The following is a 13,206-nucleotide window of genomic DNA, read 5'->3' as shown; positions in this document are numbered from 1 at the left end:
TCGAGAGGGAGAGGGAAGGGGTAAAGAGGGAGGGGGATGGGTAGAGAGGGAGGTTGAGGGGGAGGGGTTAGAGAGGGAGGGGGAGCGCGTTGAGGGAGGGGGAGGTCGTAGTGGGGGGGGGGGTGTTGGCTGCCTTTTTGAGGCAGTGGGGGTAGGAATAACCCAGGGGTGTAAATAATCTGGGGGGAAGTGTGAATAAACTGGGGTGGGAAGGGAGGGGGGAGGCAATAACCAGGGGTGGGAGGGTTAGTAGAGGGGTGAAGCACGTGGAAGATTCTGTGTGTGAGACGGCTTCGAGCAGAGCCATTGTGACGTCATCAGCGAAAGCTAGTCGTTTTTAATTCAATGTCTTGACGTTTTTAATCTTTACTCAGTAATGTCGAGAAATAAAGCATGAGATGGGTTAGAGAAGGAGATGGTGAGGGGGGCAGTGGGGAAGGGTGTGTAGAGAGGGAGGGGTCTGAGAGGGAGGGGTTCAGAGAGGGAGTGCAGAGAGGGAGGGGCCAGAGAGGATGGGGGCAGAGAGAGAGGGGGCTGAGATAGAGGGGGTAGAGAGGGAGGGCATAGAGACAGAGGGGAGGGGGTAGAGAAGGAGGGGAGGGGCTAGAGAGGGGGTAGAGAAGGAAAGGGAGGGGGTAGAGGGGGAGGGTGGGTGTTGGCCACTTTTTTGAGGCAGCGGGAGGGAGGGTGCGGGGGGGTGGGGAATATCCCGGGGATGTGAATAACCTGGGGGAGGGGGTTCTGAATAATTCGGGGGGGGGGGTGTGAATTAACTGGGGGGAGTGTGAATTATCTGGGGGGCATGAATAGCCCGGGGGAGGGGAGTGTGAATATCCCGTGGGGGGGGGGGGGGGGGGGGGGACGGAGTCACTCGAAGCACGTGGAAGCACTGTGTGTGAGACAGCTCCGAGTAGAGCCATTGTGGCGTCATCAGCAGCAAAAGTTGGTTGTTTTAAATTCAGTCTTTTTTAAAATATTTTTATTTATTAGAAGCAAATGTACAAAAATAGAACCAATGGCATATACAATTATACAGTTATTGTACAGCTTCAATTTTAACTTTTTTGCTTTGAATTAGAAGAAAAGAAAGGAGAAAAAGCAAGAAAGAGAACAAGTGAGGTGCAAAGATAGAACCCCTAGACTACCAAAGTAGCCAAAGAGTGAATTAAAGAAAGAAAGAACGAAAGAAGGACAGAGGAGATGAATAGATAAAAAATAAAAGGACAAAAAGAAAAAGAGAGAAAAAAGTGGTGATGTACCTGCCTCTCATCCCTCCCCACCCACCTCACCCAACCCATAATTAGATTTAAATCCAGTTGTGTTTCGCCTTACTATCCGTGTAATAAATAAATGAATGGGGTCCATGTCTTGGAAAAATGATCTGTTTTTTCTGCCAAGACAAGTCTAATATTTTCAAGATGTAACGTCTCGGACATGTTTATGATCCACATCTTAAGGGTAAGGACTGATGTATGTTTCCAGATTTAAATATTCGTTTTTTCGCCGTTATCAGGCCATAATTAAGGAAACGTCTTTGAAAGTGATAGCTCAGAACAGGCTTCTGAAGTACCTAGAGTGATCAGTTCCTTGTCGGGATCCAATTTTATTTTTAGTGTTTTTGAAAAACATTGGAAAAACCCCCTCCCCAGAAATTATGTAACTTTATACAAGAGGAAAAGGACTGGATTGTGGTTGCTTCCTGAAGAAGACATTTATCGCAAATAGGAGATACATTTGGAAAGATCTTATTCAGTTTAGACTTTGAATAATAAGTTCAGATAAGGTGTTCCCGTTCTCGATGGGAAATATGTCAACCGGTATATGTAAAAATGTTATCGTTGCCTAGTAGTTTTTTTTACAAAGATTAAAAGACACCTACATATACACACATATACACAAGATCAGAGTCTGAATAAGTATACTAGACTGTGGGTCCATTAGGTCCCAGTCACACGAGAGGGTTGGTACCCCAATGCAACACATTCCCCAACGCAATATTCTACCACTCACCCGTTCCCCCAACGCAACCAGTTCCCCCAACGCAATATTCCAACACTCACCCATAGCCCCTAACTGCCCCTCTAACCATCCCCGTCCCCAGCTGCAGGATGCTCCTCGCCGGCTTCAGGCAGGGACCGGTGGGGAGCATCCTGTAGCTGGGGACGGGGCGGCTTCAGGCGGGGACCGGAGGAGCGGTAGCGGCTTCAGGCGGGGGCCGGGGGAGCGGGAGCGTCCTGCAGCGAGAGTGGGTGACGTCTTCGGGCGGGGGTTGTCGGGGGGCGGAGGAGGGGGAGGGGGAGCACTGCCGTGGACTACCACTACCGTCGCCTAACCTTGCCGCTGCCGTGGCCAACCGCTGCCTGTCGCTGTCGTGGACTACCACAGCCGCTGCCTACCACTGTCGTGGACTACCGCTGCCGCTCCTGCTCCCGACCGGCTTCAGGTAGGGACCGGTGGGGAGCATCCTGCAGCTGGGGACCGGACAGCTTCAGGAGAGGGCCGGTTGGGGGGAAGACGGCTTAAGGACGCGGCTTCCAGGGGCCGGGGGGGAAGCGTCCTTCACCCGAGGGAATGGGAACGCGTCAGGCGGGGGCTGTCGGCAGGGCCGGCCTTAGGGGGTGCGGGGCCCAATTGGGAACAAATTTGGTGAACCCCAGATTCCCAGCCAAGGTGTGTCAGCCCAGTTATTTAGTATATATTATGAAATTGTACACTAGGTGCTATAGATTATACACTGTGTGAATCTCTCCTGCCCCCTCCCGTTTGCCTGTCAGTAGCTCCGCTGGCTTCCAACTTTTACCGTAGCTGCTAATTATGTGATTGGACACAATGTCCTTGGAGACAGCGGATGATTGGACGGGAGGAGATCTGTTTGTTGATTGGACGGGAATTTTAAGGCAAGCTGGTTGGTGATTGGATGCAACCCCCTTAGAGACAGCGTTTGATTGGCCGCCAAATAAAATAGTCAAATCTGTAACAAAAATCGCTGGTCGGTGCGAACTCAGTGGACAACTGGTTGTATCTCCAAACTAAACAGTATAACATGCAGGTACATTCATTTAAAATTAAATTCAGTGATTATTTCACATGATTTCTCACTGTGTAAAGCTCAATATCGGACCAATTTCTGTTTAACACGTTTGGTCTGCCGTGAACATTTTTCTCTCCCAAAACAGTTCCTATCTAGCAAACCGATCAACGAACCAGACAGCAGTTGGACGCAGTCATAGAAACAGAGACAATAGGTGCAGGAGTAGGCCATTCGGCCCTTCGAGCTTGCACAGCCATTCAATATGATCATGGCTGATCATCCAACTCAGTATCCTGTACCTGCCTTCTCTCCATACCCCATGATCCCTTTAGCCACAAGGGCCACATCCAACTCCCTCTTAAATATAGCCAACGAACTGGCCTCGACTACATTTTGTGGCAGATAATTCCAGAGATTCACCACTCTCTGTGTAAAACATGTTTTTCTCATCTCAGTCCTAAAAGATTTCCCCTTTATCCTTAAACTGTGACCCCTTGTTCTGGACTTCCCCAACATCGGGAAAAATCTTCCTGCATCTAGCCTGTCCAACTCCTTAAGAATTTTGTGCGTTTCTATCTTCTAAATTTTAGCTAGTACAAACCGGGTCTATCCAGTGTTTCTTCTTATGAAAGTCCTGACATCCCAGTAATCAGTCTGGTGAACCTTCTCTGTACTCCCTCTATGGCAAGAATGGCCTTCCTCAGATTAGGAGCCCAAAACTGTACGCAATACTCCAGGTGTGGTCTCACGAAGACCCTGTACAACTGCAGTAGACCCTCCCTGCTCCTATACTCAAATCCTTTTGCTATGAATGCTAACATACCATTTGCTTTCTTCACGTGCTGCTGCACCTGTGTGCCTACTTTCAATGACTGGTGTACCATGACACCCAGGTCTCGTTGCATCTTCCCTTTTCCTAATCGGCCACCATTCAGATAACAGTCTACTTTCCTGTTTTTGCCACCAAAGTGGGTAACCTCACATTTATCCACATTATACTGCATCTGCCATGCATTTGCCCACTCACCCAGCCTATCCAAGTCACCTTGCAGCCTCCTAGTTTGGAGGGGTTTAAACGGTTTATATATATTTAGAGGGCTTCAGATGGGTTTAGCAGTGTTCAGAAGCGTTATAGAGGGAAATAGGGGGGAATAGATGAGGGTTAGAGGTGTTCAGAGGGTCCCAGAGGGGTTTAGAGACGTTATAAGCCCCTCGTGAGAAATTGTATTTCTCTGAAATTGAAGATAGACATAAAGCTGGAGTAATTCAGCAGGACAGGCAGCGCAGCGACTCTGGAGAGAAGACCCTTATTCAGACTGAATTGAACTCTCGTCGGTGAGAGTACTTGTGATCTGGTCTGACGAAGGGTCTCGACCAGAAACGCAACCCTCTCCCCAGAGCTGCTGCCTGTCCCGTTGAGCCACCTTCAACTTCAGAGCCAAACAAAAAACACAGAGTGCTGGAGGAACTCAGCGGGCAAGGCGGCTGCCTCACCCGCTGGGTTTCTCCAGCATTTTTGTCTATCGCTAAACGTCAATGATTCCGGGAATGCTGAGGCGACAGGGTGAGAGAGCTAGAGAGAGACGAGATGGGGAGCGGGAGAGAGAGCGAGAGAGAGGGAGGGAGAGAGAGAGCAAAACACAGAGAGAGACACAACGTGGGTCGGTAGGTGAAGGACTAACCTGCACAGTATGACATTGTGGGCTGAAATGATTTTTATTGGGCAAGTAATAATAATAATAATACATTTTATTTATTGGGCGCCTTTCAGACATCTCAAGGACACCTTACATAGATTAACAGGAATATAAACATATAATCAGAATAAAATAAATAATAAAGACATCACGGAGACACAAATTAAAAACAGAATTCAGTCCAAAAACAGAAAATCAAAAACACAATGTGAAGAGAGAGCAGCGGCAGCCAAAGCGCGCCAGCGTCCTTTCTCTCTTCATGGCAGCCATCTTGGACAAAGACTTGCAGGATTACATTACAGACAAAAAATCATTACAATGAAGGCACAATGTCCAGTCCCCACCCCAAGTTCCCCCCCCAAAGTTAGGCCTATTGAGGCCACCGCAATTGCCTCTACGGAGGCCCGATGCTCCTGGCCGTTCTCACCGGGTGGTCTTGCCCCGGCGTCGGGAGAGTCCTCACAGCGGCTGGGCCAGCTGGAACGGCCGCTTCCTAGCTGGAAACCGCGGCTTCCGAAGCCGACAAGGCCGCGCCGGTTTGGAGCTCCCAGGCTCCCGATGTTAAAGTCGGCGCCGCCCGCTCCGCTCCGCAGCCCCGCAGCCCGGAGGTGTTGAACATGGCGGTCTCAGCTCATTGGAGCTCCAGCCGTCGATCCTGCGCTGCGACCCAGGCAAGGCATCGCCCGCTCCGCTCCGCGATAGAGCTCCAGCGCTATGCCACCACCGAGGTCTAGGTGTTGGGCGGTCCCCGCCAGGAAACGACGCTCCAAGCCCGCTGGTAGTCCGCGAGGACGGGTCGACGGGCAGCCCGGAGAAAGAGCTGCCTCACCGACCAGGTAGGGACCTAGAAGTAAAGTTGACACATACACCCCACATTAAAAAGTCCATATCCCCTACGAACGAAAAACAGGACTCACTAAAAACTATTAAAAAAAGCGAATTAAAACGGACGGCTGCTGGCTAGCAGCCGTTCACCAAGATGGCTCCTCCAAATATGTTTGGACTGGTGTTGAGGGCCGAATGAACTGCAGCTGGGGACAGGATGGGGCCGGCTTCTGGCGTGGAGCGTCCTGCAGCCAGGGGAAGGGGACGGCTTCAGGCGGGGCCTGTCTGTGGCCGGTGGGGGAGAGGGCGCTGCCGTGGCCTCTGCGGCCTTTCGCTGCCGTGGTCTACCGCTGCCGTTCCCAACCGGCTTCAGATGCGGACTGAGGGGGAGGATCTGAGGGAGATGGGGGAGGTGAGGAGAGTGGGGGAGGAGAGGAATAGTGGGAGAGGGTGGGGGAGGTAAGAAGTAGGGGAATAGAGGGAGAGGAGGGCAGTGGGTGAGGACAGGAGGGATAGTGCGGGGATAAGGGGGAGGTGAAGAATGGAGGATAGAGGGATAGGAGGGGTTGGGGAGGGCAGAGATGAAGTGACTGAGGGTAGGGGAAAGGACAGGGAGGGAGAGGTGAGGGAGGGATTGGGGGAGGGGAGGAGGAGAGGGGAACGAAGAGGGAGGGTGAGGAGGAGGGGAAATGAGCCGCGCAGTTGGGGGTAATGCGTGAGTGGTGTAATATTGCGTTGGGGGGAACAGGTTGAAATTGAGGGAATGGGCGAGTGGTGGAATATTGAATTGGGGAACGGGTTGCGTTTGGGGACCAGGCCTCTCGTGTGACGAGGCCTCCCCCCAACGGGTCCCTCTTAATCTAGTTACATTTAAATGTGTGCAATACCCGCTCTGCATTGGGAAATATAAGCGGCGCACCCTAGTGGGAGCCGCTGGAAAACAAAACACGAAACGGAGAGGAACCGTTCGTTGAGCAGTCCTGTTACTCCACTGCCGTCCGCTAGAGGCGCGCAGGCTCACACCAGTCAGTCCACTCTCTCTGAGTTCGGTTAATGTTAGACAGTGTCGTGCAATGATCCAGATTTAATACGAGAACTAGAGGTAAAGGAACCACAAGGAGGTAGTGACCACAATATGATAAGATTTAACCTACAATTTGAAATGGAGAAGGTGACATTGGATGTGTCGGTATAGGGTGATTTCACGAAAGGTCACTGGAGCATAGATCCTCGCCCACGTGACCGCAAAATCCAACTGGGGTACAAGCGTCACTTCCGGTACATGTTAGTGATGCTGAAAACACGCACTTTCACACCCGTTAAAACCGGCGAAAACGGCCCGTTTTTGAGCTGTAAATTACTGTGTCAGTCGGGGTGACCGTGAGGCACAGTTATCTTACTTTACAGTCCAGAAAATAGATAAAAACGAAGGTAAATACAAGAGGGAGCTGAAGGGGCAAAAACAGCGGAAGTGGTTAGCGGACATTCGCCGTGGAGATAAAAGATCGAAAATATCGGGAATTATCGCGTTTGCTCGCTGCATTTCATCAAAAGTAAGGCATTATTGACGTTTTATCTTTATTCATTTGTTATATGAAAAGTTTTAAAAGTGAAAAATCCGTCAGTAAAATTGCAAAATCGCCCATGGTTCTCAGGTGGGTTTAACATGCAAAATGAAAACGCTTCTGAAGCTACATTTACCATTTAAATAATCGTAAACTATCAATGCGTTTTGAAATAAATTTTACTCAGATGCAAGCTAAGGAATGGATAATTGTCAGCTGTTAATTGGACAAAATCAGGACATTTTATTATTATTATCCAATGGGAGGATAACGTTTTATGTTATGAGAAAGAAGTAGGCAAGACAAGAAAAAGAAAACAATAGAAAGGGGAAAAAGTGGAAAAATAGATGGTAGAGAGTAGAAAAACGTGAAGTGTGTATATAAATTTTTTTTTAAAAAAGAAAAAATAAGAAAAAGTGGAAAGTAGAAATAGAAGAGAAGGCCCCTTAAAAGAGAATTTTTCAAATCTGTATTCGGAGATGTAGATCTATCCACGTCATGAACTGAAATCAGCAATCCTTACGGTACCGCTGCATCACATGATTCCAAAAAGTCGATGAAAGGAGACCAACTCCTTAAGATTTGGTCATATGTATCTATTAGTCGGAGTCTCATTTCTTCAAGGCGTGCTATTTCCATCATATTCCTAATCCACATTTTAACAGTTGGTATGGTTGTATTTTTCCAAAATTTAAGTATCAATTTATTTCCAATTATTAACCCATAATTAAAAAAACATTTTGGTCTGTATTTAAATTGGTATCTTCTCCTATTATTCCAAATATAATCCATTCCATTTTGGGTTCTACTCTTGACTTGAAAAGCTTTGTAAATATATCAAATATATCACTCCAAAATTTATTCAACTTTGTACATCCTACAAAAGAATGTGTTATATTAGCGTTTTGAAACAAACATTTAAATTAAATTAAATTTAAATTTCTTTATTTATATAGCACATTTTTAGTCAACTTGCATTGACCCCAAAGTGCTTCACATAATTACATTCACACACACAGGCATAATTACATTCACACACACACATTTATCGCATCTGGGAGAGACGTTTGGATAAAATTTATTCAACCTCGTTTTTGAATAATATAGTCTATGTAATAATTTGAATTGAATTAAATGATGTCTTGCATTAATAGAACAGTTATGTGTATTCATCAAATACTTTTCCCATCTATCCTTTGAGATCTAGATTAGCTCATGTTCCCAATCTTCCCTTAATGCTTCTGTTGAGGGTGATTCTCTATTTAATATATTATTATAAAAGTATGATATTAATTTTTGTGAATCAGCCTTAATATTCATTGCTTCTTCTAAAGGGTCTAAAAATATAGGGACCTAGGGTTGAGATTTTTGATTGGAGAAAGGCTAACTTTGATGAGATACGAGATGATTTAAAAGGAGTGGCCTGGGACATTTTGTTTTATGGGAAAGATGTAGAAGAGAAATGGTGGACATTTAAAGGGGAAATTTTAAGAGTACAGAATCGTTATGTTCCTGTTCGGTTGAAAGGAAACAGTAAAAATTGGAAAGAACCCTGGTTTTCAAGGGAAATTGGACATCTTGTTCGGAAAAAGAGGGAGATCTACAATAATTATAGGCAGCATGAAGTAAATGAGGTGCTTGTGGAGTATAAGGAATGTAAAAAGAATCTTAAGAAAGAAATTAGAAAAGCTAAAAGAAGATATGAGGTTGCTTTGGCAAGTAAGGTGAAAGTAAATCCAAAGGGTTTCTACAGCTATATTAATAGCAAAAGGATAACGAGGGATAAAATTGGTCCATTGGAGAAACAGAGTGGACAGCTATCTGCAGAGCCAAAAGAGATGGGGGAGATATTGAACAATTTATTTTCTTCGGTATTCACCAAGGAGAAGGATATTGAATTATGTGAGGTAAGGGAAACGAGTAGAGTAGTTATGGATACTATGAGTTTCAAAGTAAAAGACGTACTGACACTTTTGAAAAATATAAAAGTGGATAAGTCTCCAGGTCCCGACAGGATATTCCCTAGGACATTGAGGGAAGTTAGTGTAGAAATAGCCGGGGCTATGACATAAATATTTCAAATGTCATTAGAAACGGGAATAGTCCCCGAGGATTGGCGTACTGCGCATGTTGTTCCATTGTTTAAAAAGGGTTCTAAGAGTAAACCTAGCAATTATAGACCTGTTAGTTTGACTTCAGTGGTGGGCAAATTAATGGAAAAGATACTTAGAGATAATATATATAAGCATCTGGATAAACAGGGTCTGATTAGGAACAGTCAACATGGATTTGTGCCTGGAAGGTCATGTTTGACTAATCTTCTTGAATTTTTTGAAGAGGTTACTAGGGAAATTGACGAGGGTAAAGCAGTGGATGTTGTCTATATGGACTTTAGTAAGGCCTTTGACAAGGTTCCTCATGGAAGGTTGGTTAAGAAGGTTAAACTGTTGGGTATAAATGCAGGAATAGCAAGATGGATTCAGCAGTGGCTGAATGGGAGAAGCCAGAGGGTAATGGTGGATGGCTGTTTGTCGGGTTGGAGGCAGGTGACTAGTGGGGTGCCTCAGGGTGCCTTTGTTGTTTGTCATGTACATCAATGATCTGGATGAAGGGGTGGTAAATTGGATTAGCAAGTATGCAGATGATACCAAGATAGGTGGTGTTGTGGATAATGAAGAGGATTTCCAAAGTCTACAGAGTGATTTAGGCCATTTGGAAAAATGGGCTGAAAGATGGCAGATGGAGTTTAATGCTGATAAATGTGAGGTGTTACACCTTGGCAGGACAAAGCAAAATAGGACGTACATGATAAATGGTAGGGAATTGAAGAATACAGTTGAACAGAGGGATCTGGGAATAACCGTGCATAGTTCCTTGAAGGTGGAATCTCATATAGATAGGGTGGTAAAGAAAGCTTTTGGTATGCTAGCCTTTATAAATCAGAGCATTGAGTATAGAAGCTGGGATGTTATGTTAAAATTGTACAAGGCATTGGTGAGACCAAATCTGGAGTATGGTATACAATTTTGGTCGCCCAATTATAGGAAGGATGTCAACAAAATAGAGAGAGTACAGAGGAGATTTACTAGAATGTTGCCTGGGTTTCAACAACTAAGTTACAGAGATAGGTTGAATAAGTTAGGTCTTTATTCTCTGGAGCGCAGAAGGTTAAGGGGGGACTTGATAGAGGTCTTTAAAATGATGAGAGGGATAGACAGAGTTGATGTGATCAAGCTTTTCCCTTTGAGAATAGGGAAGATTCAAACAAGAGGACATGCCTTCAGAATTAAGGGACAGAAGTTTAGGGGTAACATGAGGGGGAACTTCTTTACTCAGAGAGTGGTAGCGGTGTGGAATGAGTTTCCAGTGGAAGTGGTGGCGGCAGGTTCGTTGGTATCATTTAAGAATAAATTGGATAGGCATATGGATGAGAAGGGAATGGAGGGTTATGGTATGCGTGCAGGCAGGTTGGACTAAGGGAAACAAATTGTTCGGCACGGACTTGTAGGACCGAGATGGCCTGTTTCCGTGCTGTAATTGTTATATGGTTATATAGTTTGAAATCTATGTGTATATTTCTTCATAAAGTCACATACCTGTATATATTTAAAATATTGATTATCCTTCAATTTAAATTTTAATTTTAATTGTTGAAATGATAACAGTTTGCCCAATTCATACATATCCCCTACTTTCCTAATCCCCAGTCTATCCCATTGTTGATATGTGTTGTCGATGAGAAAAGGTTTGAATGCGGGTTTGTTCAATAGTGGGGTTAGTACTGATAAATTATTTAATTTCAGGGATACTTTTATTTGTTTCCAAATACTTATTATATTGTGAATAATTGGGTTCTTCTTATATATTATACTATTCAATTCTTGGAGTTCCGCAAGGGTCGCTGCTGGGGCCGCTTCTCTTCATGTTGTATATTAACGATTTGGATAAATGGTTCGAAGGCTTTGTGGCCAAGTTTGCAGATGATGCTAAGATAGATGGGGGGGGGGGGGGTCAGGCAGTTTAGGGGAAGCAAGGATTCTGCAGAAAGACTTGGGCAGGCTGGGAGAGTGGGCAGAGAAGAGGCAGATAAAATGCAGTATAGCAAAGTGCGGAGTCATGCATTTTTGGTGATAAGAATGAAGCGAGCCTGAGAGCACTGGGCCTCTACTTGCTGAAATTTAGAAGGTTGAGGGGGGAACTCATTTAAACTAACAGAATAATGAAAGGCATAGATGGAGTGGATGTGGAATCGATGTGTCCACTAATGGGAGGGTCTAGGACCAGAATTAAATAGCCTCAGAATTAAAGGGCTCTCTTTTAGAAAGGAGATAAGGAGATAAGGCGGAACTTCTTAAGTCAGAGGTTAGTAAAGTATCCGTTATTGTCATTTAGACATTTCAGTCTGAAAGAAATTGTATACCTTGCAGTCATAAAATAGAATAAAATACCAAAACACACACTTAACACAGTTTTACATCCACCACAGTGAGTCCACCAGACATCTCCTCACTATGATGGAAGTCTTGAAGTCCGTGTCTCTTCCCTCCTCGTCTCCCTCTGTGTTGAGGTGATCCAGCTTTCGATGTAGGGACCAAGCCGGGTGATGGTAAGTCGAGCGGCCGCATCCGAGCTCCGCGAACGGGCTGGTTCAAACTCCGCGGCCCGGGGCGGTCATAGCTGCCGAAGCTGCCGAAGCTGCCACCCTCCAGTCCAGCGGACGAAGCTGTCGTTGCGGGAGCTCCAGAAAACCATTCACCAACCTGGGACCTGCGAGCTCCCGACGTTGTCTTCCACTGGGCCCGCGGCGGTGTCCAGAGGACCCGGGCCGTGCCACAGATAGTTAATCTGTGGAATTTATTGCCACAGAGGCCTTTGGAGGCCAAGTCGGTGGATATTGTTTAAGACTGAGATAGACACGTTCTTGATTAGAACAGGTATCAATGGTTATGGGGAGAAGGCAGGAAAATGGGTTTAGAGGCAGTTGATCAGTCATGATTGAATGGCGGAGTAGACTCGATGGGCCGAACGGCCTAACTCTACTCCCATAACTTGTGAACATGTGAACAGGGGAGAATCAACATTCACCCATTCACCGTCAATGCCCGGACCAATTAGTGGAACGGACCAACCACTCAGTGTGTGACCAGAAGGATCTCAAGATTCATCCACTAACCGACAGTAGGAGGGCGATATCACTGGACGGAACTGGAATTGTAACAGATCAAGAACTGGTCGACAGAAAGCAATTCAGGCCCCGAGCTTTATTCACATTAACATCATTGTAATTGATTTGCAGACGGCAAACCAGCAAGAAAGTGAAGGATTTAAGAAGGAACTGCAGATGCTGGAAAATCGAAGGTACACAAAAATGCTGGAGAAACTCAGCGGGAGCAGCAGCATCTATGGAACGAAGGAAATAGGCAACGTTTCGGGCCAAAACCCTTCTTCAGACTGATGGGGGGTGGGGGGTGGGGGGTGGGGGGGGGGGGGGGGGGGGACGGGGAGAAGAAAGGGAAAAGGAGGAGGAGCCTGAGGGCTGAGGGAGAGATAGGAAGGGGAGGGAGGAGACAGCAAGGGCTAACAAAATAGGGAGAATTCAATGTTCATGCCCCCAGGGTGCAGACTCCTAAGCGGAATATGAGGTGCTGTTCATCCAATTTCCGGTGTTGCTCGCTCTGGCCATGGAGGAGACCCAGGACAGAGAGGTCGGATACGGAATGGGAGGGGGAGTTCAAGTGCTGAGCCACCGGAGGTCAGGTTGGTTATTGCGGACCGAGCTACCGGACCGGACCTACTCAACATGGCCGCCGGACCGGTGCTCCCCGAACATGGCCGTCGCACCGCACCCTACTCATCTCGTCGCCTTACCGGGCTGGCCGAGCCGTGCCGCCCCACCGACCATCCGCCCACCAGGACCTCCCACGCATCGCCCGCAGACACCGACTCTATCACCCACGGACTCCTACCATCGGGTCCGCCGACCCTCGCCACTCCACCTCCCTCCAGCAGCCCGCAGCCGTCGCCTTACCTGGAGCTTGGACTCTGCACTGGGCCTGAAGCCTCCACGCTGCTTACTCCCACTCTCCTG

This window comes from Amblyraja radiata, chromosome 35 (genome assembly GCF_010909765.2).
Source record: "Amblyraja radiata isolate CabotCenter1 chromosome 35, sAmbRad1.1.pri, whole genome shotgun sequence".
NCBI classification, from domain to species: Eukaryota; Metazoa; Chordata; class Chondrichthyes; order Rajiformes; family Rajidae; genus Amblyraja; species Amblyraja radiata.
Note: the sequence above shows the minus strand (reverse complement) of the source record.